The 27,750-nt window shown below is 45.2% G+C and overlaps 6 non-coding genes and 9 pseudogenes across 6 annotated transcripts; all 15 read right to left on the bottom strand.

The window, feature by feature from the left end:
• Positions 1-215: 215 nt before the first annotated feature.
• On the bottom strand, positions 216-353 carry LOC138773695 (U2 spliceosomal RNA; annotated as a pseudogene).
• Positions 354-1,308: 955 nt separating this feature from the next.
• On the bottom strand, positions 1,309-1,499 carry LOC138773400 (U2 spliceosomal RNA). Its single transcript, XR_011360102.1, has one exon. It is a non-coding gene; the product is annotated as a U2 spliceosomal RNA (small nuclear RNA).
• Positions 1,500-2,462: 963 nt separating this feature from the next.
• Positions 2,463-2,668, bottom strand: LOC138773520 (U2 spliceosomal RNA; annotated as a pseudogene).
• A 1,306-nt stretch (positions 2,669-3,974) lies between these two features.
• On the bottom strand, positions 3,975-4,162 carry LOC138773148 (U2 spliceosomal RNA). The gene has a single exon (XR_011359886.1). It is a non-coding gene; the product is annotated as a U2 spliceosomal RNA (small nuclear RNA).
• Positions 4,163-5,113: 951 nt separating this feature from the next.
• On the bottom strand, positions 5,114-5,304 carry LOC138773399 (U2 spliceosomal RNA). Its single transcript, XR_011360101.1, has one exon. It is a non-coding gene; the product is annotated as a U2 spliceosomal RNA (small nuclear RNA).
• A 967-nt stretch (positions 5,305-6,271) lies between these two features.
• Positions 6,272-6,462, bottom strand: LOC138773398 (U2 spliceosomal RNA). Its single transcript, XR_011360100.1, has one exon. It is a non-coding gene; the product is annotated as a U2 spliceosomal RNA (small nuclear RNA).
• Positions 6,463-7,437: 975 nt separating this feature from the next.
• LOC138773527 (U2 spliceosomal RNA) lies at positions 7,438-7,627 on the bottom strand. The gene has a single exon (XR_011360170.1). It is a non-coding gene; the product is annotated as a U2 spliceosomal RNA (small nuclear RNA).
• A 1,408-nt stretch (positions 7,628-9,035) lies between these two features.
• On the bottom strand, positions 9,036-9,119 carry LOC138773163 (U2 spliceosomal RNA; annotated as a pseudogene).
• A 955-nt stretch (positions 9,120-10,074) lies between these two features.
• On the bottom strand, positions 10,075-10,265 carry LOC138773397 (U2 spliceosomal RNA). The gene has a single exon (XR_011360099.1). It is a non-coding gene; the product is annotated as a U2 spliceosomal RNA (small nuclear RNA).
• Positions 10,266-11,220: 955 nt separating this feature from the next.
• On the bottom strand, positions 11,221-11,433 carry LOC138773591 (U2 spliceosomal RNA; annotated as a pseudogene).
• A 5,113-nt stretch (positions 11,434-16,546) lies between these two features.
• On the bottom strand, positions 16,547-16,693 carry LOC138773709 (U2 spliceosomal RNA; annotated as a pseudogene).
• A 951-nt stretch (positions 16,694-17,644) lies between these two features.
• On the bottom strand, positions 17,645-17,815 carry LOC138773542 (U2 spliceosomal RNA; annotated as a pseudogene).
• A 2,550-nt stretch (positions 17,816-20,365) lies between these two features.
• LOC138773694 (U2 spliceosomal RNA) lies at positions 20,366-20,503 on the bottom strand (annotated as a pseudogene).
• Positions 20,504-21,454: 951 nt separating this feature from the next.
• On the bottom strand, positions 21,455-21,691 carry LOC138773578 (U2 spliceosomal RNA; annotated as a pseudogene).
• Positions 21,692-26,788: 5,097 nt separating this feature from the next.
• On the bottom strand, positions 26,789-26,935 carry LOC138773708 (U2 spliceosomal RNA; annotated as a pseudogene).
• Positions 26,936-27,750: the final 815 nt, after the last annotated feature.

Here is a 27,750-nt window from a genome sequence, read left to right as displayed (position 1 = left end):
AAGCCTTCCCCCTAATAGCAGCAAGGGTCCGAATTCCACCACAAGAGTGGAACCCTCGCCCAAGGCCAAGGGTCAGGGTACCCCAGGAAGTTCCTACGCCAGAAGGTAACGCACCAGTCAACGCACCAACGCACCAAGGTGCCCACTAAGACCGGGTGGTCTCAGGGGCTGGGGGATCGCAGCTCGTTACCCTGGGACTAAGCCCTCTCCCCAATAGCTACATGCGGGTTTAGCCCACCGAAGTAGGCGATCCCACAAGGCCGAGGAGAGGGGTACCCGAGTACCTTCCGACTTTGACACAAGTGCAGCAACAGGTACTACACTTGATCTTAGCCAAAAGGCCGAGAAGCGATGGCCACAACGCTTTCCCGAAAACTCCCCTTCTCGGACACCACGACCTTCTTGTTAAGGCGAAGCCAGACATACATACCCTATTATGCGCTCCACCCTCTCAGATGGCGGACCGGACGTGCTTTCACACTGCATCTCCTATTGCCTAGCACTGCCTCTGTCTTCCTTTCTGCTCTCAAATCTGAATAGCTCCACCCCCCAATCACACTGCGTCTGCTTCCACCTGATGGATGGCAGACATACACGTCTCTGTCTCTGTCTCCGTCTCTGTCTGGCATACATGACATGCAGCTAGCTCTTTGGCTGGCTGTCTCTGTAGCTGGCTGGCTGTCTCTGTGGCTGGCTGCCTAGCTGGCTAGCTTATTATTAGTACCTATCTATCTATCTATCTATCTATCTATCTATTCTATCTATTCTATCCTATCTTATCTATCCTATCTTATCTATCCTATCTATCCTATCTATTCTATCTAATGTATCTAATCTATCTATCAAAGAACATGGAGGGTGAATTCTCCCAGCTGGAGCCGTAGGCAGGCAGCATCAGCAGGATACATCGGCCACCAGGAAATCAAATCCAAAGGAAACGGTTTAATAAACTGCACCTACCTTTCCACCTACCTGCTCGGTCGCTTGACCGGCTGCAACTGAGCTGCTTGTTGTGCTGGCAGCTGTGCATAGCAGCAAAGCCTTGATGACATCACGTCCCGCGATGACATCACCAGCACTGGCCCGGCAGCCAAGTTGTAAACAACTCTGCCAGTTGGTTGCCATGGCAACAGAGGCCAGCAAGTCTTGGACAAACAAACTTTTCGTAGCCACACTCGGGCTAATTTTTCGGGGTCGGTCCACCTGCGCACAACACACTCGAGGGATGTTTCTTGCAACACAGTAGTTTCAGGTGCAGCCGGCTTGTTTCCTTCTTCATTCTTTTGCTCTGTTTTTTGCAAACTCATTAGGGGGTGCACTGAACCTGGAGGCACTGCAATACCAGGTCAATGCCTGGAGAGGACAGAGCAAGCTCTTTTTCCATCTCCCTGTTCTAAAAATCCATTTAATATATGGTCCCCAGATAGGGGACGTATCAGATATTAAACTGATAAGAACAGATACTACACTTGATCTTAGCCAAAAGGCCGAGAAGCGATGGCCACAACGCTTTCCCGAAAACTCCCCTTCTCGGACACCACGACCTTCTTGTTAAGGCGAAGCCAGACATACATACCCTATTATGCGCTCCACCCTCTCAGATGGCGGACCGGACGTGCTTTCACACTGCATCTCCTATTGCCTAGCACTGCCTCTGTCTTCCTTTCTGCTCTCAAATCTGAATAGCTCCACCCCCCAATCACACTGCGTCTGCTTCCACCTGATGGATGGCAGACATACACGTCTCTGTCTCTGTCTCCGTCTCTGTCTGGCATACATGACATGCAGCTAGCTCTTTGGCTGGCTGTCTCTGTAGCTGGCTGGCTGTCTCTGTGGCTGGCTGCCTAGCTGGCTAGCTTATTATTAGTACCTATCTATCTATCTATCTATCTATCTATCTATCTATCTATTCTATCTATTCTATCCTATCTTATCTATCCTATCTTATCTATCCTATCTATCCTATCTATTCTATCTAATGTATCTAATCTATCTATCAAAGAACATGGAGGGTGAATTCTCCCAGCTGGAGCCGTAGGCAGGCAGCATCAGCAGGATACATCGGCCACCAGGAAATCAAATCCAAAGGAAACGGTTTAATAAACTGCACCTACCTTTCCACCTACCTGCTCGGTCGCTTGACCGGCTGCAACTGAGCTGCTTGTTGTGCTGGCAGCTGTGCATAGCAGCAAAGCCTTGATGACATCACGTCCCGCGATGACATCACCAGCACTGGCCCGGCAGCCAAGTTGTAAACAACTCTGCCAGTTGGTTGCCATGGCAACAGAGGCCAGCAAGTCTTGGACAAACAAACTTTTCGTAGCCACACTCGGGCTAATTTTTCGGGGTCGGTCCACCTGCGCACAACACACTCGAGGGATGTTTCTTGCAACACAGTAGTTTCAGGTGCAGCCGGCTTGTTTCCTTCTTCATTCTTTTGCTCTGTTTTTTGCAAACTCATTAGGGGGTGCACTGAACCTGGAGGCACTGCAATACCAGGTCAATGCCTGGAGAGGACAGAGCAAGCTCTTTTTCCATCTCCCTGTTCTAAAAATCCATTTAATATATGGTCCCCAGATAGGGGACGTATCAGATATTAAACTGATAAGAACAGATTTTTTTTTTTTTTTTTTTTTTTTAAAACCATTCAGAATGGTTAAAAAACGATACAAACAGAAAACTGTCTATATCATCATCACTATCACCATCTCATCATCATGGTCATATCCAATATAATTTATATACACAATAAATCAAAACACAAAACAAAACCTTTCCACTTATCAAACTAACCTAAAGAAAAATACAACTTAACTTCAAAGTCTCATACCTGATTTGAAGCCAAAATAAGCCAATATTTGCAACATTATCTCTGATTTGGTTCCTGACTCCTGAATTCTCTTAACAACCTTCGCAGGTACCCTGTAAGTTTCAAAAAATCTTGGCCCATACTTTTCCATATGCTCCAGCACCTTTCTATGCAGCATACTCAGAGGCATATAGTAACTCTCTAACTTTTCAATTTCTTCCCAAATCTCTTTTGGGATCGTATCATAGTCCTTCTTTTCCTCTTCTGACATCACTCTCACTCCTTTTCCTGAGATCTTTGGGGCTCTCTGAACCACCAAAACCACTGAGGCCTCCCGCGAAGAGCCACCAGTGCCCCCGGCAGCTTCCTGCACATCCTCCTTCTCTCTATCCCGTTTCTTTTTCGTGGGACAGGACGCATACAAGTGGTCTTTGCTTCCACATTGGTGACAAGTTTTTTGCTGGTCACATGATTCCGCTAAATGCCCCTCTTTCTGACACTTTGAACAAAACGGAACTGTACAACTTTCTTTTGTATGCCCATATTGTTTACATTTTCTACAAAATAATTCCATGCCCGAATAAAAGAGGTCTCCATTGACCGCACCAATTTTAAATCGCGCCGGAGGAACACATATCTTTTCATTCTCCATTACCTTAAATTTCACAAGGAATTTCCATTTCATGGTCCATATCCCGAAATGATTAAGGACCTTCCCTTTCGCAGTGACTTCTTCACAATATTTTCCCAAAAAAACCAAGATCTCCTCCTCCGATACATAGGGACTATACATCCTTATGGTCACCAGTCTTTCTCTCCTCGGGAAATGAGAAGTAATATCAATACCTTTAAGCATTACATTGTTCTTAATACTTTCCAGCTTACCCAGGAGATTACTGTAATCCTCTTCCGAACTTAGTACCAGGTCGTAGATACCTCGTCTTGGGAACTCCAACAGTGCCAGTATTTGACTCCGCTGTAGGCCCAACAACTTGAAGAACACTTCCTCCACCAAGAAACCAAGGCCCAATTCCTTCTTCTTAGGGTCCTTCAACGTAAACCGAATCCCATTCCTTATTCTTGCATAAGCTGGGACCTCCTCCGCTGTAGTTCCATCTTCATTGGTTGCTTCCATCTTCGCAAAGTCTTCTCCGAACACACACCAACACGTTGCACCTCCCCTGCAAATGCAGGTAGGTGTGATCGCTTCCCGTTGCCTGGGGACTAAGCCGCCTGCCAATAGCAGCAAGGAGGTAAACCTCCAAGGCCGACAGGTCGGGTACCCCAGGCACCTTCTGACCAGATCTCCTGTAGATACTACACTTGATCTTAGCCAAAAGGCCGAGAAGCGATGGCCACAACGCTTTCCCGAAAACTCCCCTTCTCGGACACCACGACCTTCTTGTTAAGGCGAAGCCAGACATACATACCCTATTATGCGCTCCACCCTCTCAGATGGCGGACCGGACGTGCTTTCACACTGCATCTCCTATTGCCTAGCACTGCCTCTGTCTTCCTTTCTGCTCTCAAATCTGAATAGCTCCACCCCCCAATCACACTGCGTCTGCTTCCACCTGATGGATGGCAGACATACACGTCTCTGTCTCTGTCTCCGTCTCTGTCTGGCATACATGACATGCAGCTAGCTCTTTGGCTGGCTGTCTCTGTAGCTGGCTGGCTGTCTCTGTGGCTGGCTGCCTAGCTGGCTAGCTTATTATTAGTACCTATCTATCTATCTATCTATCTATCTATTCTATCTATTCTATCCTATCTTATCTATCCTATCTTATCTATCCTATCTATCCTATCTATTCTATCTAATGTATCTAATCTATCTATCAAAGAACATGGAGGGTGAATTCTCCCAGCTGGAGCCGTAGGCAGGCAGCATCAGCAGGATACATCGGCCACCAGGAAATCAAATCCAAAGGAAACGGTTTAATAAACTGCACCTACCTTTCCACCTACCTGCTCGGTCGCTTGACCGGCTGCAACTGAGCTGCTTGTTGTGCTGGCAGCTGTGCATAGCAGCAAAGCCTTGATGACATCACGTCCCGCGATGACATCACCAGCACTGGCCCGGCAGCCAAGTTGTAAACAACTCTGCCAGTTGGTTGCCATGGCAACAGAGGCCAGCAAGTCTTGGACAAACAAACTTTTCGTAGCCACACTCGGGCTAATTTTTCGGGGTCGGTCCACCTGCGCACAACACACTCGAGGGATGTTTCTTGCAACACAGTAGTTTCAGGTGCAGCCGGCTTGTTTCCTTCTTCATTCTTTTGCTCTGTTTTTTGCAAACTCATTAGGGGGTGCACTGAACCTGGAGGCACTGCAATACCAGGTCAATGCCTGGAGAGGACAGAGCAAGCTCTTTTTCCATCTCCCTGTTCTAAAAATCCATTTAATATATGGTCCCCAGATAGGGGACGTATCAGATATTAAACTGATAAGAACAGATACTACACTTGATCTTAGCCAAAAGGCCGAGAAGCGATGGCCACAACGCTTTCCCGAAAACTCCCCTTCTCGGACACCACGACCTTCTTGTTAAGGCGAAGCCAGACATACATACCCTATTATGCGCTCCACCCTCTCAGATGGCGGACCGGACGTGCTTTCACACTGCATCTCCTATTGCCTAGCACTGCCTCTGTCTTCCTTTCTGCTCTCAAATCTGAATAGCTCCACCCCCCAATCACACTGCGTCTGCTTCCACCTGATGGATGGCAGACATACACGTCTCTGTCTCTGTCTCCGTCTCTGTCTGGCATACATGACATGCAGCTAGCTCTTTGGCTGGCTGTCTCTGTAGCTGGCTGGCTGTCTCTGTGGCTGGCTGCCTAGCTGGCTAGCTTATTATTAGTACCTATCTATCTATCTATCTATCTATCTATCTATCTATCTATCTATTCTATCTATTCTATCCTATCTTATCTATCCTATCTTATCTATCCTATCTATCCTATCTATTCTATCTAATGTATCTAATCTATCTATCAAAGAACATGGAGGGTGAATTCTCCCAGCTGGAGCCGTAGGCAGGCAGCATCAGCAGGATACATCGGCCACCAGGAAATCAAATCCAAAGGAAACGGTTTAATAAACTGCACCTACCTTTCCACCTACCTGCTCGGTCGCTTGACCGGCTGCAACTGAGCTGCTTGTTGTGCTGGCAGCTGTGCATAGCAGCAAAGCCTTGATGACATCACGTCCCGCGATGACATCACCAGCACTGGCCCGGCAGCCAAGTTGTAAACAACTCTGCCAGTTGGTTGCCATGGCAACAGAGGCCAGCAAGTCTTGGACAAACAAACTTTTCGTAGCCACACTCGGGCTAATTTTTCGGGGTCGGTCCACCTGCGCACAACACACTCGAGGGATGTTTCTTGCAACACAGTAGTTTCAGGTGCAGCCGGCTTGTTTCCTTCTTCATTCTTTTGCTCTGTTTTTTGCAAACTCATTAGGGGGTGCACTGAACCTGGAGGCACTGCAATACCAGGTCAATGCCTGGAGAGGACAGAGCAAGCTCTTTTTCCATCTCCCTGTTCTAAAAATCCATTTAATATATGGTCCCCAGATAGGGGACGTATCAGATATTAAACTGATAAGAACAGATACTACACTTGATCTTAGCCAAAAGGCCGAGAAGCGATGGCCACAACGCTTTCCCGAAAACTCCCCTTCTCGGACACCACGACCTTCTTGTTAAGGCGAAGCCAGACATACATACCCTATTATGCGCTCCACCCTCTCAGATGGCGGACCGGACGTGCTTTCACACTGCATCTCCTATTGCCTAGCACTGCCTCTGTCTTCCTTTCTGCTCTCAAATCTGAATAGCTCCACCCCCCAATCACACTGCGTCTGCTTCCACCTGATGGATGGCAGACATACACGTCTCTGTCTCTGTCTCCGTCTCTGTCTGGCATACATGACATGCAGCTAGCTCTTTGGCTGGCTGTCTCTGTAGCTGGCTGGCTGTCTCTGTGGCTGGCTGCCTAGCTGGCTAGCTTATTATTAGTACCTATCTATCTATCTATCTATCTATCTATCTATCTATCTATCTATCTATCTATTCTATCTATTCTATCCTATCTTATCTATCCTATCTTATCTATCCTATCTATCCTATCTATTCTATCTAATGTATCTAATCTATCTATCAAAGAACATGGAGGGTGAATTCTCCCAGCTGGAGCCGTAGGCAGGCAGCATCAGCAGGATACATCGGCCACCAGGAAATCAAATCCAAAGGAAACGGTTTAATAAACTGCACCTACCTTTCCACCTACCTGCTCGGTCGCTTGACCGGCTGCAACTGAGCTGCTTGTTGTGCTGGCAGCTGTGCATAGCAGCAAAGCCTTGATGACATCACGTCCCGCGATGACATCACCAGCACTGGCCCGGCAGCCAAGTTGTAAACAACTCTGCCAGTTGGTTGCCATGGCAACAGAGGCCAGCAAGTCTTGGACAAACAAACTTTTCGTAGCCACACTCGGGCTAATTTTTCGGGGTCGGTCCACCTGCGCACAACACACTCGAGGGATGTTTCTTGCAACACAGTAGTTTCAGGTGCAGCCGGCTTGTTTCCTTCTTCATTCTTTTGCTCTGTTTTTTGCAAACTCATTAGGGGGTGCACTGAACCTGGAGGCACTGCAATACCAGGTCAATGCCTGGAGAGGACAGAGCAAGCTCTTTTTCCATCTCCCTGTTCTAAAAATCCATTTAATATATGGTCCCCAGATAGGGGACGTATCAGATATTAAACTGATAAGAACAGATTTTTTTTTTTTTTTAAGTTGGCTATCCACAAGGGATATCAACGATTTTATTTAAAACAGAAAAAATACACATGCTTATCAAACAAAACAAAATTCAATAATACACTTTTTATCAACTCAAACGTTACCAAAGGAAACCTCTTTAGAAATAAACTCCACCACCTTTAAATCTTCATCCCTCCTTTATACGCAAAATAAGACAACACTTGTAACATAATAACAGATTTTGAACCTTCTTCCAATCTTTTAACAAGTTTTATAGGTATCTTATAAGTTTCAAAAAACCTTGCTCTATCTTTTTCTAGGTTTTGCGCCACTTTCGCATACATTTTATTAAAATGCAAACCTCCTATCTCTAATCTATCGATCTCCTCCCAAACCTCTACCGGTACTGTCGCATAATCTTTTCTTTCGTCTTCTGTTTGCTTTCCTTTTGTAACCGGCTCCGTCTTATCTCTCTCTCTAGTGGCTCTCTTAATAGAAAGAGCAGCTCCCTCCTCCTGTTGAGAAACAATATTACCTTCCTCTGTCTCTTCCTTTTCTTTTTCCCTACTTCTCTTTTTCTTTGTAGGGCAATAAGCATATAAATGGTCAACACTTCCACACAAATGACATGTTTTCTGTTGATCACACATGTTTGGCAAATGTCCTTCTTTTTGACACTTCCCACACCACAGTGCTGTACAATTGTCCTTTATATGTCCATATTTCTTGCAGTTGCGGCAAAAATCCTCCATGCCAGCATAAAACAAATCACCATTGACACGGCCTATTTTAAAACGTCCTGGTGGGACACACAAACTCCCGTCTTCTAGTTCTTTGAACTTGACGGCGAATCTCCATTTCATCGTCCATAGGCCATACTGGTTCAGAACTTTTCCCTTCGAGATGATATCTTCGCAAAATCTTGACAAAAATACAGTTATCTCCTCCTCGGAGATATACGGGCTGTACATCCGGACAGTCAATATACGTTCTCTCCTCGGGAAATGAGACATTACGTCAATTCCATTCAACAATACATTCCCTTTCCCGCATTCCAGCTTACCCATTAATAAGCTGTGGTCCTCCTCGGAGCTCATCACAAGGTCGTAACAACCTCTCTTGGGAAACTCCAATATCGCCAATATCTGGTCTTTCCGAATTTCAAGAAGCTTGAACAGAAGTTCTTCCACGACAAAGGCCAGTCCCATCATCTTTTTCCCAGGGTCTCTCAGGATAAACCGAACTCCATTCTTTATTCGAGCATAAGAAGGCACCTCTCCGGTAGATGACCCATCCTGGTTCGAAAACTCCATGTTCTTACGACCAGCAAAGCGTAACGACTCCGTGCAGAAACTAGAAGACACCTCACCTGCAAAACAGCAGATAGGTGAGGATCGCTTCCCGTTGCCTGGGGACTAAGCCGCCTGCCAAAAGCAGCAAGGAGGTGAACCTCCAAGGCCAACAGGTCGGGTACCCCAGGCACCTTCTGACCAGATCTCCTGTAGATACTACACTTGATCTTAGCCAAAAGGCCGAGAAGCGATGGCCACAACGCTTTCCCGAAAACTCCCCTTCTCGGACACCACGACCTTCTTGTTAAGGCGAAGCCAGACATACATACCCTATTATGCGCTCCACCCTCTCAGATGGCGGACCGGACGTGCTTTCACACTGCATCTCCTATTGCCTAGCACTGCCTCTGTCTTCCTTTCTGCTCTCAAATCTGAATAGCTCCACCCCCCACTCACACTGCGTCTGCTTCCACCTGATGGATGGCAGACATACACGTCTCTGTCTCTGTCTCCGTCTCTGTCTGGCATACATGACATGCAGCTAGCTCTTTGGCTGGCTGTCTCTGTAGCTGGCTGGCTGTCTCTGTGGCTGGCTGCCTAGCTGGCTAGCTTATTATTAGTACCTATCTATCTATCTATCTATCTATCTATCTATTCTATCTATTCTATCCTATCTTATCTATCCTATCTTATCTATCCTATCTATCCTATCTATTCTATCTAATGTATCTAATCTATCTATCAAAGAACATGGAGGGTGAATTCTCCCAGCTGGAGCCGTAGGCAGGCAGCATCAGCAGGATACATCGGCCACCAGGAAATCAAATCCAAAGGAAACGGTTTAATAAACTGCACCTACCTTTCCACCTACCTGCTCGGTCGCTTGACCGGCTGCAACTGAGCTGCTTGTTGTGCTGGCAGCTGTGCATAGCAGCAAAGCCTTGATGACATCACGTCCCGCGATGACATCACCAGCACTGGCCCGGCAGCCAAGTTGTAAACAACTCTGCCAGTTGGTTGCCATGGCAACAGAGGCCAGCAAGTCTTGGACAAACAAACTTTTCGTAGCCACACTCGGGCTAATTTTTCGGGGTCGGTCCACCTGCGCACAACACACTCGAGGGATGTTTCTTGCAACACAGTAGTTTCAGGTGCAGCCGGCTTGTTTCCTTCTTCATTCTTTTGCTCTGTTTTTTGCAAACTCATTAGGGGGTGCACTGAACCTGGAGGCACTGCAATACCAGGTCAATGCCTGGAGAGGACAGAGCAAGCTCTTTTTCCATCTCCCTGTTCTAAAAATCCATTTAATATATGGTCCCCAGATAGGGGACGTATCAGATATTAAACTGATAAGAACAGATACTACACTTGATCTTAGCCAAAAGGCCGAGAAGCGATGGCCACAACGCTTTCCCGAAAACTCCCCTTCTCGGACACCACGACCTTCTTGTTAAGGCGAAGCCAGACATACATACCCTATTATGCGCTCCACCCTCTCAGATGGCGGACCGGACGTGCTTTCACACTGCATCTCCTATTGCCTAGCACTGCCTCTGTCTTCCTTTCTGCTCTCAAATCTGAATAGCTCCACCCCCCAATCACACTGCGTCTGCTTCCACCTGATGGATGGCAGACATACACGTCTCTGTCTCTGTCTCCGTCTCTGTCTGGCATACATGACATGCAGCTAGCTCTTTGGCTGGCTGTCTCTGTAGCTGGCTGGCTGTCTCTGTGGCTGGCTGCCTAGCTGGCTAGCTTATTATTAGTACCTATCTATCTATCTATCTATCTATCTATCTATTCTATCTATTCTATCCTATCTTATCTATCCTATCTTATCTATCCTATCTATCCTATCTATTCTATCTAATGTATCTAATCTATCTATCAAAGAACATGGAGGGTGAATTCTCCCAGCTGGAGCCGTAGGCAGGCAGCATCAGCAGGATACATCGGCCACCAGGAAATCAAATCCAAAGGAAACGGTTTAATAAACTGCACCTACCTTTCCACCTACCTGCTCGGTCGCTTGACCGGCTGCAACTGAGCTGCTTGTTGTGCTGGCAGCTGTGCATAGCAGCAAAGCCTTGATGACATCACGTCCCGCGATGACATCACCAGCACTGGCCCGGCAGCCAAGTTGTAAACAACTCTGCCAGTTGGTTGCCATGGCAACAGAGGCCAGCAAGTCTTGGACAAACAAACTTTTCGTAGCCACACTCGGGCTAATTTTTCGGGGTCGGTCCACCTGCGCACAACACACTCGAGGGATGTTTCTTGCAACACAGTAGTTTCAGGTGCAGCCGGCTTGTTTCCTTCTTCATTCTTTTGCTCTGTTTTTTGCAAACTCATTAGGGGGTGCACTGAACCTGGAGGCACTGCAATACCAGGTCAATGCCTGGAGAGGACAGAGCAAGCTCTTTTTCCATCTCCCTGTTCTAAAAATCCATTTAATATATGGTCCCCAGATAGGGGACGTATCAGATATTAAACTGATAAGAACAGATTTTTTTAAGTTGGCTACCCCTTACAACGGGGGCTTTCTTTATTTAAGTCAACAAATTATTACAAAAACAAAGTATTTTTACAAGGATAAAAATGTACAATAAAATACAATTTTTCCAATAAAATACAATTGTTTTGCATAAAAACACATAAAATCATATTAAAAGGGACTTGGTGGGCTTATATAATAGCGCTCCATTCACTTAAAAACCATTTTCTTGCTAAAACAGGGAAATGCTTTCTGTCCAATAAATAATAATAATACATCTCATTAAGACAAATGGTTAAAATGTCCTTCACAGATAAAACCTCATGTTTGTATAATAAAATATTCCTGGCCTTCCACAGAGCTGCCTTCACACAGTTTATAGTCTTCCATGCCATGATTTCTTGAGTCCTTGTTGGGCATTCCAAGCAACCATAAAAAACAGCAGCGTGATTCAGTTCTTTAAGTCCAGTGATTCTTTTTATCAGAGGGGATATTTTAGTCCATACGTGTTGCGTGTAAAAACAAGTCCAAAACAGATGGTGCACGGTCTCTGCTTCCTGGCAGCCTCCCCTCGGACAGATCGCTGAGTTGGTTAAACCTCTTCGGTGCTGGAATGCCCGGCATGGAAGACACTCGTGGATGCAGCTCCAGGCCAGGTCTTTCTGTGGATTAAAAATATAATTAGCATTGGCCATTTCCCATATTTTTTTACATTTTTCTTCATTAAAATTTTTAATAGGAGCAATAAAACCACTTTCCTTCACAGCCTTTAAAATCTTTTTACTGTTTGTCAAGTTTTGAGCGCTTTTCCCCTTCAGACCATAAAAACTAACTGTTGTCTCTAAAATCTTATAATGCTTGGGTAGATTAAAAGCGTACGGGGAAGTTAAAATGGTTGAAAACCACCCGTTTCTCCTCATAAAATACCCAGTATTAAAACGTATAAAATAAGACCAGTAGTTCTCTTTGGACAGGGAGTTAAAACACATGCTAAAAAACTTGATTAAAAGAAAGGCTTTAAAATCAGGAAAGTCCTTACCACCCATCTTCTTAGGTTTACATACAGTTTCTCTTTTTAGCTTTTCCATCTTGGAGCTCCATAAAAAGGTAAAACAAGCTTTGGTTATTTTTTTAAGAACAACTTCTGGAGGGGGAAACACCATACTTAAATACAATAAAAGAGGTAAAATCACCATTTTGGTAATTAAAACCCTCCCCTCCATCGTCAGCTTTCTCATATTCCACATACATAGCTTTTGGTTTACTTTTTGCGCCACCAAGTCCCAGCTACTAAAACCATTGTTTGACTCATTGAAGGAGACACCTAAAATCTGCACAGTATCGGACACCGGAACAGGAATGTCTCTTAAAACCATTCCACTTATATTTAAAATGCTGCTTTTTTTTAAATTAACTTTAAAACCGGAGGCACAAGAAAAAAACTGGATCTGCTTCAAAGTTTTTTGAAGCGATGGGGCGTCCCTGCAAAGCACCGTGACATCATCCATGTACCCCACTGCTTTGGCCTCGAGTCCCCCTCCTCCCGGCAGGGGGACTCCGTGAATCTGTTTGTCTCTCCGAATGGCACACATTAGAGGCTCTAAGGCGCAGATGAAAAGCAGTGGGGACAAGGGACACCCCTGCTTCACTCCGGATTTTAAAAGAATGTTCCGTGTCTTAAAACCATTTACTAAAATTTTACTTGTGCAGCCTTGATAAAACGCTTTAAGAGATAATAAAAAACCCTCCGGTATACCCATTTTTTCTAAAACCTTAAAAAGATAAAAATGCGATACCCTGTCAAATGCCTTTTCGAAGTCTATGGATAAAACGGCAAGTTGTCCTTTTCTTGACTGGGTATCGCTGATCACGTCCTTAATAAGGTTTAAAATGTCCCAGATGCTTCTCCCGGGTACCCCACAGACCTGATTGCAATGGATTAGCTTGTCGATCACGGCCTTCAGACGGTTTGCACACAGTTTGGCCATGATCTTGTAGTCACAATTCAGAAGGGTGATTGGTCTCCAGTTCCTCAAACTCGACCTGTCTCCCTTCTTGAAGAGGAGGGAGACATCACCCTTCTTCCACGACCCCGGGAGAGCTTTGGACTTAAAAACATCGGTTAAGAGATTAAAAAGGTCGTCCTTTAGAATCCCGTAAAAAGTCACATAAAATTCTATGGGTATACCGTCGGGCCCAGGTACCTTACCTGTCTTAAAACTTTTAACAGTCTCTAAAACCTCCTGCTCCGTGATGTTCTGTAATAAAAGGGACTGGGAGACAGGGTCTAAAACATTAGTGATCTCCTCCAATGAGTCATTTAAAAAACATTCATCAATGTTTTTTGTGTTAAAAAGATCCGCATAAAATTCATACACTTTTGTTAAAATACCCTGTACATCATTTTCATCATCAATATTGTCAATTAAAACTTTCTTTTCCGTAACTTTCTTAAAAAAGTACCTGGAGCAGGTCTCGTTCTCTTCCAGATGTTTTATTTTAGAACGGAATATCAGTTCTTTCCCTTTCTGCTCCAGGCACTGAGAGATCTCTTTCCTTATATCAATAATCTCTTTTTCTACTTCAATACCGTGATCTCTGAACTTGTACAGGGTTTGCAGGCGAGTATTTAAAAGGTTAAAAAAGGCACGTTTCTCCTTAGCTTTTGAAATCCCAACGTCTATAAAAAATTCTTTTATCTTTAATTTCATTTTTTCCCACCAAGCACTGATGGGAATGTTGGGATTTCTTACTCGCCTGCAATCCTTATAAAAAGTGATAAAATCAGATAAAACCTGCGGATCTTCTAAAAGGGACACGTTTAATTTCCAGGCATTCTTACCAGTTCTCCTGTTAAAATCGCTTTTCACTTTAAAAAACAATAGCTTGTGATCTGAAAAAATATTCGTAAAAAGATCACATTTAAAAGGCAGTACTTGATAAGAGCAGAAAATAAAATCAATTCTAGATTTGCAATTGACGTTACCCCATGTAACGCCGGCTTCCTCAGGTGCATTCATATTACATTTCTTAAAAACATCGGTGAGTTTAGAATCTAAAACAATATTCTTAAGCATGGAAGACGTCTTATCATAGTTTCTACTCACTGAGGTTGAAAGCCGGCGTTCCCCCCTTAAAATACAGTTAAAATCACCTGCTAAAACAAGAGGTTCAGAATCGTTAATAAAAAGCGGTAAAACTTCTAGCATTCTAGCTCTTTCATTTTTTTCAGGAGAACCATAAAAGTTTAAAAACTGCCATTTAATACCATTGATAAAAGCTTTTACAAGTAAAATTCTGCCTGGTAAAATTTCAATAAAAGAATCAATTAAAACGTTCCCTTTAAAAAGTATGGCGACCCCTGCTGATCTGGATTCGTTGGATCCAGACCAGATTGACGGACCGTGCACCCAGTCGTCTTCATATTTCTTATACGTCATGCAATGCGGGATGCTGCACTCCTGCAGGAAGAAGACGGAAGCAGCAAAAACCGTCAGATAATTAAAAAGGGCAACCCTTCTCACTTTTGCCTGTAGACTTCTTACGTTAAGTGAGAGACCGGACAACTCAGCCATTGGAGAGTGTAAAGGAAATCAATCTCGCAACAGGACTACAACTCTCCGGCTACACCAGAGACCCCACTCGAGCTCTCATATCCCCCCACGTCCGAGTCTACTGTGCACATGGACGATGCCGGGGATGAACTACCGTCGCTCAAGTGACTCCCCGGACCCCAGGCAGCAGTAGGGGCCACAGTGTCACCCCATACAGAACATACGGGCAGCACGGTTTGTTGGGTTCCCGACTCACTTACTTCCGCTATCCCCTCCGCAGGGGTGGGATGTTTGCTTATTGCGGTTTCCGGCACCTCAGAGATGGTGACCCCTGAGGCCCCCTCCTGGCAGAGAGGGGGCGGGGTGCCCCGGCGTGGGGCCTTTGGAGGAGCGTCACTTGGTTTCCCCACAACGGTGAGTACTTCCATCGGCTCCTCCTGCACCACCTCCGAGTAGAGCCGGGACCCGGAGCCCTTGCGCCGCTTAACCGTGGCCTCACCACCGGGGTCTTTCCACTCTGGCACAGCCTGTACCGAAGGCTGTTGGGCCAGAGAGCCGGCGCCAGTCGGCACACCTTCCACCCCAGTTTCCTGGGGAGGGGCCTCCTTCCGGCCACCAGCTCTCTTTTTCCCCGTCCTCTGCGCCTTAGGGCCCTCTGCCGATCTCTCTAGGGGAGTCACTGATGTGTCCATTGCATCACCCGTCTCCGGCTCTTGTGGGGGGGCACTTTGGGTCTCTGGTTGCCCAGGCTGGTGTCCTGGTCTAGGCTTGGGTTGCCCTGGCTGCTCCGTCTTTCTCGGTCTGTGGGGACAGTTTGCATACAGGTGACCGATGTTGTGGCAAAAATTACATCTGGCTCCTTGACGGCACTCTTGTGTTTCATGTTCGGAGCTGCCACATTTCTTGCATGTACTGTCACACTGTTCTTTTGAGTGCCCATATTTGTGACATGCCCTGCAGAAGTCAGGCATTCCCGCAAAGTAGAGGTCGCCACACATGTTGTTCAATTTAAAACGTGCTGGTGGTAATCTCACTCCCCCTACAAAGTTGGGGTCGTTAATGCACGTAACTAAAAACCGCCATTTTGAGGTCCAAATACCAAACTCGTTCATAATCTTCCCCTGACACTTCACGCTCTTAAAGTAGGCTGCCAGGAAGGCTTCCACGTCTTTTAGACTAGCGAAAGGGGAATACATCTTAATCACTACAAGTTTGGTAATATCGAGGACGTGCTCAATGATCTGGACCCCCCCAAGCTTCGGATGTTCCTTCCCGGGAATACTCGCCACGAAATCTCGAAAGATTCCCTCTTCGGTGAACGATACATCGTATATCCTACGCTTGGGGTAGTCCTGGATCGCCAATATCTCTCGCTTCTGGATGTTAAAAATTCCCATGAGCACGTCCTCCACGACAAACTTCAGCCCTCGAGTGTCTTCCGTATCACCTGTGAGTATGACTCGCACAGTGTTCTTAATCCGGGCATAAGCCGGTACGGAACCTGGATCCGCATCCATGGTTCTCGATGGTACGCAACGTAACGCTCTGCTTCGCTCCGTAAAGCTCCGCTCCGCAACGCTCCGCTCCGCCCTCCCTTGATCCGAAGATCGCAGGAGGCGATCGCAACCCGTTGTCTGGGGACTAAGCCGCCTGCCTATAGCAGCATGGGGACAATCCCCCAAGGCCGACAGGACGGGTACCCCAGACACCTCTTGACTTCGAAACAAGTGCAGCAACAGGTACTACACTTGATCTTAGCCAAAAGGCCGAGAAGCGATGGCCACAACGCTTTCCCGAAAACTCCCCTTCTCGGACACCACGACCTTCTTGTTAAGGCGAAGCCAGACATACATACCCTATTATGCGCTCCACCCTCTCAGATGGCGGACCGGACGTGCTTTCACACTGCATCTCCTATTGCCTAGCACTGCCTCTGTCTTCCTTTCTGCTCTCAAATCTGAATAGCTCCACCCCCCAATCACACTGCGTCTGCTTCCACCTGATGGATGGCAGACATACACGTCTCTGTCTCTGTCTCCGTCTCTGTCTGGCATACATGACATGCAGCTAGCTCTTTGGCTGGCTGTCTCTGTAGCTGGCTGGCTGTCTCTGTGGCTGGCTGCCTAGCTGGCTAGCTTATTATTAGTACCTATCTATCTATCTATCTATCTATCTATTCTATCTATTCTATCCTATCTTATCTATCCTATCTTATCTATCCTATCTATCCTATCTATTCTATCTAATGTATCTAATCTATCTATCAAAGAACATGGAGGGTGAATTCTCCCAGCTGGAGCCGTAGGCAGGCAGCATCAGCAGGATACATCGGCCACCAGGAAATCAAATCCAAAGGAAACGGTTTAATAAACTGCACCTACCTTTCCACCTACCTGCTCGGTCGCTTGACCGGCTGCAACTGAGCTGCTTGTTGTGCTGGCAGCTGTGCATAGCAGCAAAGCCTTGATGACATCACGTCCCGCGATGACATCACCAGCACTGGCCCGGCAGCCAAGTTGTAAACAACTCTGCCAGTTGGTTGCCATGGCAACAGAGGCCAGCAAGTCTTGGACAAACAAACTTTTCGTAGCCACACTCGGGCTAATTTTTCGGGGTCGGTCCACCTGCGCACAACACACTCGAGGGATGTTTCTTGCAACACAGTAGTTTCAGGTGCAGCCGGCTTGTTTCCTTCTTCATTCTTTTGCTCTGTTTTTTGCAAACTCATTAGGGGGTGCACTGAACCTGGAGGCACTGCAATACCAGGTCAATGCCTGGAGAGGACAGAGCAAGCTCTTTTTCCATCTCCCTGTTCTAAAAATCCATTTAATATATGGTCCCCAGATAGGGGACGTATCAGATATTAAACTGATAAGAACAGATTTTTTTGAGTTGGCTATCCCTTTTGGGATATCAACATTTTTATTAAAATTATTTCATACAATTAAAAACAATCAAAGTTTCTTCATATCATAAAATCATTACAGTGGGATATGATGGCATTACATTTTGTTCCAGTCCTCTATACACCATTTGTTGGAAGTATTTACATTTCTTTTTTTATCCAATAAATAGTATAAAAACATTTCGCTAAAACATAAACCTAAAACGTCATCCACAGTTAAAACATCGTGCTTAAAAACAAGAATGTTTCTGGCCTTCCAGAGCGCTAATTTTGCACAGTTTATAGTCTTCCATGCCAAAATCTGTTGGTCTTTTGTAGGACACTCCAGCTCGCCGTATAAAATAGTCCCATAACGTAAAAACCTGAGACCCGCCAGCTTCTGCACCAAGGGGAATATTTTTTTCCAAAGTTCTTTTGCAAATGGACAAGTCCATAAAAAATGCATGATAGTTTCGTCCTCCTGGCAGGCCTCCCTTGGGCAGGCGGCAGATCTCACAAGTCCTCGGCGATACTGGAATGCCCGGCATGGAAGACATTGATGAACGCAGCTCCAGGCCAGATCTTTCTGTGGGTTAAAAAGATACGAAATATTAGTCATTCTCCATATTTTCTTGCATTTTTCTTCATTAAAATTCTGGACTGGACAAATAAAACCACTGTTCTTTATATCTAAAAGTATTTTCTTGCTATTTTTAAAATCATTTAGTTCTTTCCCTTTAAAACCAAACTGCGTCACTATTTTTTCTAAAATCTCATAGCTACCGGGTAAGTTAAAAGCATAAGGGTTGGATAAAACTATTTTAAACCATCCGTTTTTACGCATAAAATACCCAGTGTTGTAGCGAATAAAATAGGACCAATCGTGGGTTTTTAAAAGGTTATTTAAAACAAAGCAAAAATACTTGATTAAAAGGAACATGCTAAAATCAGGGAAGTCTTTGCCCCCTTTCATCTTTGGCTTAAAAACGCTCTCTCTTTTAAGTTTCTCCATTTTAGAGCTCCAAAGAAGTTAAAACAAGCTTTGGTGATTTTTTTTAATATAGCTTCTGGGGGCGGGAAAACTAGGCTTAAATACAATAAAATGGGCAGTAAAACCATCTTTATTATTAAAACTTTCCCTTCCATGGTTAAAACTCTCATGTTCCACATACATATTTTCTGGTTAATTTTTTGCGCCACCATATCCCAACTGTGCTTACCATCGTTTGACTCATTGAAAGAGACTCCCAAAATGTTGACTGATTCAGTCACAGGTACCGGGATGTCCTTTAAAACCATGCCTCCAATATTTAAAATACTACTTTTGTTAAAATTAACTTTAAAACCAGAGGCACAGCAATAAAATTGGATCTGTTTAAAAGTTTTCTGGAGTGCAAGGGTGTCCCTGCAAAGCACCGTCACATCATCCATGTACCCCACTACCCTTGCCTCGGTGCCTCCTCCACCAGGGAGGGGCACCCCACGGATCTGCTTGTCCTTCCGAATTGCACACAGAAGAGGCTCTAATGCACAAATAAAAAGTAGTGGGGACAAGGGACACCCCTGTTTAACTCCAGAACTTAAAAGGACGTCTTTTGTCTTAAAACCATTAATAATTATTTTGCTAGAGCAATTCTCGTAAAGGCTTTTAAAGACAATAAAAAACCTTCCGGTATACCCATTGCTGTTAAAACTTTAAACAGATAAAAGTGTGAGACACGATCAAAAGCTTTTTCAAAATCAATAGATAAAACCGCTAAAATCCCTCTTCTTGATTTTGTATCCTCTATGGCATCTTTTATAAGGTTAAGATTCTCCCAGATGCTGCGACCAGGCACCCCACATACCTGGTTGGGAGACACTATCTTATCTATTATGCTTTTAAGTCTATTTGCGCAAATTTTTGCCATAATCTTGTAGTCACAATTTAATAATGTAATAGGTCTCCAATTTTTTATTTCAGTTTTATCTCCTTTTTTAAAAAGGAGGGAGACCTCTCCTTTCCTCCATGATGCTGGCAATATTTTGGACTTAAAAACTTCTTTAAAAAGACAGAACAAATCATCTTTTAAAATGTCATAAAAGGTGCTATAAAACTCAATGGGTATACCATCAGGGCCCGGTACCTTTCCAGATTTAAAACTCTTAACGGTGTCTAAAACTTCCTGTTCCGCCAGCTCCTGTAAGAGAAAAAGCTGTGAAACAGGATCTAAAACATTTGCGATCTCTTTCAATGAGTCTTCCATGAAATTAAAATCAACACTTTTAGTGTTAAAAAGATCCGCATAAAATTTATAAACAACATTAACTGGGTCCCAAATGAAAGGCGGACGTATTCCCTCCCTGGGGACTAAGCTTCCCCCTAATAGCAGCAAGGGTCCGAATTCCACCACAAGAGTGGAACCCTCGCCCAAGGCCAAGGGTCAGGGTACCCCAGGAAGTTCCTACGCCAGAAGGTAACGCACCAGTCAACGCACCAACGCACCAAGGTGCCCACTAAGACCGGGTGGTCTCAGGGGCTGGGGGATCGCAGCTCGTTACCCTGGGACTAAGCCCTCTCCCCAATAGCTACATGCGGGTTTAGCCCACCGAAGTAGGCGATCCCACAAGGCCGAGGAGAGGGGTACCCGAGTACCTTCCGACTTTGACACAAGTGCAGCAACAGGTACTACACTTGATCTTAGCCAAAAGGCCGAGAAGCGATGGCCACAACGCTTTCCCGAAAACTCCCCTTCTCGGACACCACGACCTTCTTGTTAAGGCGAAGCCAGACATACATACCCTATTATGCGCTCCACCCTCTCAGATGGCGGACCGGACGTGCTTTCACACTGCATCTCCTATTGCCTAGCACTGCCTCTGTCTTCCTTTCTGCTCTCAAATCTGAATAGCTCCACCCCCCAATCACACTGCGTCTGCTTCCACCTGATGGATGGCAGACATACACGTCTCTGTCTCTGTCTCCGTCTCTGTCTGGCATACATGACATGCAGCTAGCTCTTTGGCTGGCTGTCTCTGTAGCTGGCTGGCTGTCTCTGTGGCTGGCTGCCTAGCTGGCTAGCTTATTATTAGTACCTATCTATCTATCTATCTATCTATCTATTCTATCTATTCTATCCTATCTTATCTATCCTATCTTATCTATCCTATCTATCCTATCTATTCTATCTAATGTATCTAATCTATCTATCAAAGAACATGGAGGGTGAATTCTCCCAGCTGGAGCCGTAGGCAGGCAGCATCAGCAGGATACATCGGCCACCAGGAAATCAAATCCAAAGGAAACGGTTTAATAAACTGCACCTACCTTTCCACCTACCTGCTCGGTCGCTTGACCGGCTGCAACTGAGCTGCTTGTTGTGCTGGCAGCTGTGCATAGCAGCAAAGCCTTGATGACATCACGTCCCGCGATGACATCACCAGCACTGGCCCGGCAGCCAAGTTGTAAACAACTCTGCCAGTTGGTTGCCATGGCAACAGAGGCCAGCAAGTCTTGGACAAACAAACTTTTCGTAGCCACACTCGGGCTAATTTTTCGGGGTCGGTCCACCTGCGCACAACACACTCGAGGGATGTTTCTTGCAACACAGTAGTTTCAGGTGCAGCCGGCTTGTTTCCTTCTTCATTCTTTTGCTCTGTTTTTTGCAAACTCATTAGGGGGTGCACTGAACCTGGAGGCACTGCAATACCAGGTCAATGCCTGGAGAGGACAGAGCAAGCTCTTTTTCCATCTCCCTGTTCTAAAAATCCATTTAATATATGGTCCCCAGATAGGGGACGTATCAGATATTAAACTGATAAGAACAGATTTTTTTTTTTTTTTAAGTTGGCTACCCCTTACAACGGGGGCTTTCTTTATTTAAGTCAACAAATTATTACAAAAACAAAGTATTTTTACAAGGATAAAAATGTACAATAAAATACAATTTTTCCAATAAAATACAATTGTTTTGCATAAAAACACATAAAATCATATTAAAAGGGACTTGGTGGACTTATATCACAGAGCTCCATTCACTTAAAAACCATTTTCTTGCTAAAACAGGGAAATGCTTTCTGTCCAATAAATAATAATAATACATCTCATTAAGACAAATGGTTAAAATGTCCTTCACAGATAAAACCTCATGTTTGTATAATAAAATATTCCTGGCCTTCCACAGAGCTGCCTTCACACAGTTTATAGTCTTCCATGCCATGATTTCTTGAGTCCTTGTTGGGCATTCCAAGCAACCATAAAAAACAGCAGCGTGATTCAGTTCTTTAAGTCCAGTGATTCTTTTTATCAGAGGGGATATTTTAGTCCATACGTGTTGCGTGTAAAAACAAGTCCAAAACAGATGGTGCACGGTCTCTGCTTCCTGGCAGCCTCCCCTCGGACAGATCGCTGAGTTGGTTAAACCTCTTCGGTGCTGGAATGCCCGGCATGGAAGACACTCGTGGATGCAGCTCCAGGCCAGGTCTTTCTGTGGATTAAAAATATAATTAGCATTGGCCATTTCCCATATTTTTTTACATTTTTCTTCATTAAAATTTTTAATAGGAGCAATAAAACCACTTTCCTTCACAGCCTTTAAAATCTTTTTACTGTTTGTCAAGTTTTGAGCGCTTTTCCCCTTCAGACCATAAAAACTAACTGTTGTCTCTAAAATCTTATAATGCTTGGGTAGATTAAAAGCGTACGGGGAAGTTAAAATGGTTGAAAACCACCCGTTTCTCCTCATAAAATACCCAGTATTAAAACGTATAAAATAAGACCAGTAGTTCTCTTTGGACAGGGAGTTAAAACACATGCTAAAAAACTTGATTAAAAGAAAGGCTTTAAAATCAGGAAAGTCCTTACCACCCATCTTCTTAGGTTTACATACAGTTTCTCTTTTTAGCTTTTCCATCTTGGAGCTCCATAAAAAGGTAAAACAAGCTTTGGTTATTTTTTTAAGAACAACTTCTGGAGGGGGAAACACCATACTTAAATACAATAAAAGAGGTAAAATCACCATTTTGGTAATTAAAACCCTCCCCTCCATCGTCAGCTTTCTCATATTCCACATACATAGCTTTTGGTTTACTTTTTGCGCCACCAAGTCCCAGCTACTAAAACCATTGTTTGACTCATTGAAGGAGACACCTAAAATCTGCACAGTATCGGACACCGGAACAGGAATGTCTCTTAAAACCATTCCACTTATATTTAAAATGCTGCTTTTTTTTAAATTAACTTTAAAACCGGAGGCACAAGAAAAAAACTGGATCTGCTTCAAAGTTTTTTGAAGCGATGGGGCGTCCCTGCAAAGCACCGTGACATCATCCATGTACCCCACTGCTTTGGCCTCGAGTCCCCCTCCTCCCGGCAGGGGGACTCCGTGAATCTGTTTGTCTCTCCGAATGGCACACATTAGAGGCTCTAAGGCGCAGATGAAAAGCAGTGGGGACAAGGGACACCCCTGCTTCACTCCGGATTTTAAAAGAATGTTCCGTGTCTTAAAACCATTTACTAAAATTTTACTTGTGCAGCCTTGATAAAACGCTTTAAGAGATAATAAAAAACCCTCCGGTATACCCATTTTTTCTAAAACCTTAAAAAGATAAAAATGCGATACCCTGTCAAATGCCTTTTCGAAGTCTATGGATAAAACGGCAAGTTGTCCTTTTCTTGACTGGGTATCGCTGATCACGTCCTTAATAAGGTTTAAAATGTCCCAGATGCTTCTCCCGGGTACCCCACAGACCTGATTGCAATGGATTAGCTTGTCGATCACGGCCTTCAGACGGTTTGCACACAGTTTGGCCATGATCTTGTAGTCACAATTCAGAAGGGTGATTGGTCTCCAGTTCCTCAAACTCGACCTGTCTCCCTTCTTGAAGAGGAGGGAGACATCACCCTTCTTCCACGACCCCGGGAGAGCTTTGGACTTAAAAACATCGGTTAAGAGATTAAAAAGGTCGTCCTTTAGAATCCCGTAAAAAGTCACATAAAATTCTATGGGTATACCGTCGGGCCCAGGTACCTTACCTGTCTTAAAACTTTTAACAGTCTCTAAAACCTCCTGCTCCGTGATGTTCTGTAATAAAAGGGACTGGGAGACAGGGTCTAAAACATTAGTGATCTCCTCCAATGAGTCATTTAAAAAACATTCATCAATGTTTTTTGTGTTAAAAAGATCCGCATAAAATTCATACACTTTTGTTAAAATACCCTGTACATCATTTTCATCATCAATATTGTCAATTAAAACTTTCTTTTCCGTAACTTTCTTAAAAAAGTACCTGGAGCAGGTCTCGTTCTCTTCCAGATGTTTTATTTTAGAACGGAATATCAGTTCTTTCCCTTTCTGCTCCAGGCACTGAGAGATCTCTTTCCTTATATCAATAATCTCTTTTTCTACTTCAATACCGTGATCTCTGAACTTGTACAGGGTTTGCAGGCGAGTATTTAAAAGGTTAAAAAAGGCACGTTTCTCCTTAGCTTTTGAAATCCCAACGTCTATAAAAAATTCTTTTATCTTTAATTTCATTTTTTCCCACCAAGCACTGATGGGAATGTTGGGATTTCTTACTCGCCTGCAATCCTTATAAAAAGTGATAAAATCAGATAAAACCTGCGGATCTTCTAAAAGGGACACGTTTAATTTCCAGGCATTCTTACCAGTTCTCCTGTTAAAATCGCTTTTCACTTTAAAAAACAATAGCTTGTGATCTGAAAAAATATTCGTAAAAAGATCACATTTAAAAGGCAGTACTTGATAAGAGCAGAAAATAAAATCAATTCTAGATTTGCAATTGACGTTACCCCATGTAACGCCGGCTTCCTCAGGTGCATTCATATTACATTTCTTAAAAACATCGGTGAGTTTAGAATCTAAAACAATATTCTTAAGCATGGAAGACGTCTTATCATAGTTTCTACTCACTGAGGTTGAAAGCCGGCGTTCCCCCCTTAAAATACAGTTAAAATCACCTGCTAAAACAAGAGGTTCAGAATCGTTAATAAAAAGCGGTAAAACTTCTAGCATTCTAGCTCTTTCATTTTTTTCAGGAGAACCATAAAAGTTTAAAAACTGCCATTTAATACCATTGATAAAAGCTTTTACAAGTAAAATTCTGCCTGGTAAAATTTCAATAAAAGAATCAATTAAAACGTTCCCTTTAAAAAGTATGGCGACCCCTGCTGATCTGGATTCGTTGGATCCAGACCAGATTGACGGACCGTGCACCCAGTCGTCTTCATATTTCTTATACGTCATGCAATGCGGGATGCTGCACTCCTGCAGGAAGAAGACGGAAGCAGCAAAAACCGTCAGATAATTAAAAAGGGCAACCCTTCTCACTTTTGCCTGTAGACTTCTTACGTTAAGTGAGAGACCGGACAACTCAGCCATTGGAGAGTGTAAAGGAAATCAATCTCGCAACAGGACTACAACTCTCCGGCTACACCAGAGACCCCACTCGAGCTCTCATATCCCCCCACGTCCGAGTCTACTGTGCACATGGACGATGCCGGGGATGAACTACCGTCGCTCAAGTGACTCCCCGGACCCCAGGCAGCAGTAGGGGCCACAGTGTCACCCCATACAGAACATACGGGCAGCACGGTTTGTTGGGTTCCCGACTCACTTACTTCCGCTATCCCCTCCGCAGGGGTGGGATGTTTGCTTATTGCGGTTTCCGGCACCTCAGAGATGGTGACCCCTGAGGCCCCCTCCTGGCAGAGAGGGGGCGGGGTGCCCCGGCGTGGGGCCTTTGGAGGAGCGTCACTTGGTTTCCCCACAACGGTGAGTACTTCCATCGGCTCCTCCTGCACCACCTCCGAGTAGAGCCGGGACCCGGAGCCCTTGCGCCGCTTAACCGTGGCCTCACCACCGGGGTCTTTCCACTCTGGCACAGCCTGTACCGAAGGCTGTTGGGCCAGAGAGCCGGCGCCAGTCGGCACACCTTCCACCCCAGTTTCCTGGGGAGGGGCCTCCTTCCGGCCACCAGCTCTCTTTTTCCCCGTCCTCTGCGCCTTAGGGCCCTCTGCCGATCTCTCTAGGGGAGTCACTGATGTGTCCATTGCATCACCCGTCTCCGGCTCTTGTGGGGGGGCACTTTGGGTCTCTGGTTGCCCAGGCTGGTGTCCTGGTCTAGGCTTGGGTTGCCCTGGCTGCTCCGTCTTTCTCGGTCTGTGGGGACAGTTTGCATACAGGTGACCGATGTTGTGGCAAAAATTACATCTGGCTCCTTGACGGCACTCTTGTGTTTCATGTTCGGAGCTGCCACATTTCTTGCATGTACTGTCACACTGTTCTTTTGAGTGCCCATATTTGTGACATGCCCTGCAGAAGTCAGGCATTCCCGCAAAGTAGAGGTCGCCACACATGTTGTTCAATTTAAAACGTGCTGGTGGTAATCTCACTCCCCCTACAAAGTTGGGGTCGTTAATGCACGTAACTAAAAACCGCCATTTTGAGGTCCAAATACCAAACTCGTTCATAATCTTCCCCTGACACTTCACGCTCTTAAAGTAGGCTGCCAGGAAGGCTTCCACGTCTTTTAGACTAGCGAAAGGGGAATACATCTTAATCACTACAAGTTTGGTAATATCGAGGACGTGCTCAATGATCTGGACCCCCCCAAGCTTCGGATGTTCCTTCCCGGGAATACTCGCCACGAAATCTCGAAAGATTCCCTCTTCGGTGAACGATACATCGTATATCCTACGCTTGGGGTAGTCCTGGATCGCCAATATCTCTCGCTTCTGGATGTTAAAAATTCCCATGAGCACGTCCTCCACGACAAACTTCAGCCCTCGAGTGTCTTCCGTATCACCTGTGAGTATGACTCGCACAGTGTTCTTAATCCGGGCATAAGCCGGTACGGAACCTGGATCCGCATCCATGGTTCTCGATGGTACGCAACGTAACGCTCTGCTTCGCTCCGTAAAGCTCCGCTCCGCAACGCTCCGCTCCGCCCTCCCTTGATCCGAAGATCGCAGGAGGCGATCGCAACCCGTTGTCTGGGGACTAAGCCGCCTGCCTATAGCAGCATGGGGACAATCCCCCAAGGCCGACAGGACGGGTACCCCAGACACCTCTTGACTTCGAAACAAGTGCAGCAACAGGTACTACACTTGATCTTAGCCAAAAGGCCGAGAAGCGATGGCCACAACGCTTTCCCGAAAACTCCCCTTCTCGGACACCACGACCTTCTTGTTAAGGCGAAGCCAGACATACATACCCTATTATGCGCTCCACCCTCTCAGATGGCGGACCGGACGTGCTTTCACACTGCATCTCCTATTGCCTAGCACTGCCTCTGTCTTCCTTTCTGCTCTCAAATCTGAATAGCTCCACCCCCCAATCACACTGCGTCTGCTTCCACCTGATGGATGGCAGACATACACGTCTCTGTCTCTGTCTCCGTCTCTGTCTGGCATACATGACATGCAGCTAGCTCTTTGGCTGGCTGTCTCAGTAGCTGGCTGGCTGTCTCTGTGGCTGGCTGCCTAGCTGGCTAGCTTATTATTAGTACCTATCTATCTATCTATCTATCTATCTATCTATCTATTCTATCTATTCTATCCTATCTTATCTATCCTATCTTATCTATCCTATCTATCCTATCTATTCTATCTAATGTATCTAATCTATCTATCAAAGAACATGGAGGGTGAATTCTCCCAGCTGGAGCCGTAGGCAGGCAGCATCAGCAGGATACATCGGCCACCAGGAAATCAAATCCAAAGGAAACGGTTTAATAAACTGCACCTACCTTTCCACCTACCTGCTCGGTCGCTTGACCGGCTGCAACTGAGCTGCTTGTTGTGCTGGCAGCTGTGCATAGCAGCAAAGCCTTGATGACATCACGTCCCGCGATGACATCACCAGCACTGGCCCGGCAGCCAAGTTGTAAACAACTCTGCCAGTTGGTTGCCATGGCAACAGAGGCCAGCAAGTCTTGGACAAACAAACTTTT

This window comes from Dendropsophus ebraccatus, chromosome 14 (genome assembly GCF_027789765.1).
Source record: "Dendropsophus ebraccatus isolate aDenEbr1 chromosome 14, aDenEbr1.pat, whole genome shotgun sequence".
In the NCBI taxonomy this organism is placed as follows: Eukaryota; Metazoa; Chordata; class Amphibia; order Anura; family Hylidae; genus Dendropsophus; species Dendropsophus ebraccatus.
The sequence above is the reverse complement of the archived record's forward strand: the minus strand, read 5'-3'. Positions and strand labels throughout refer to the sequence as shown.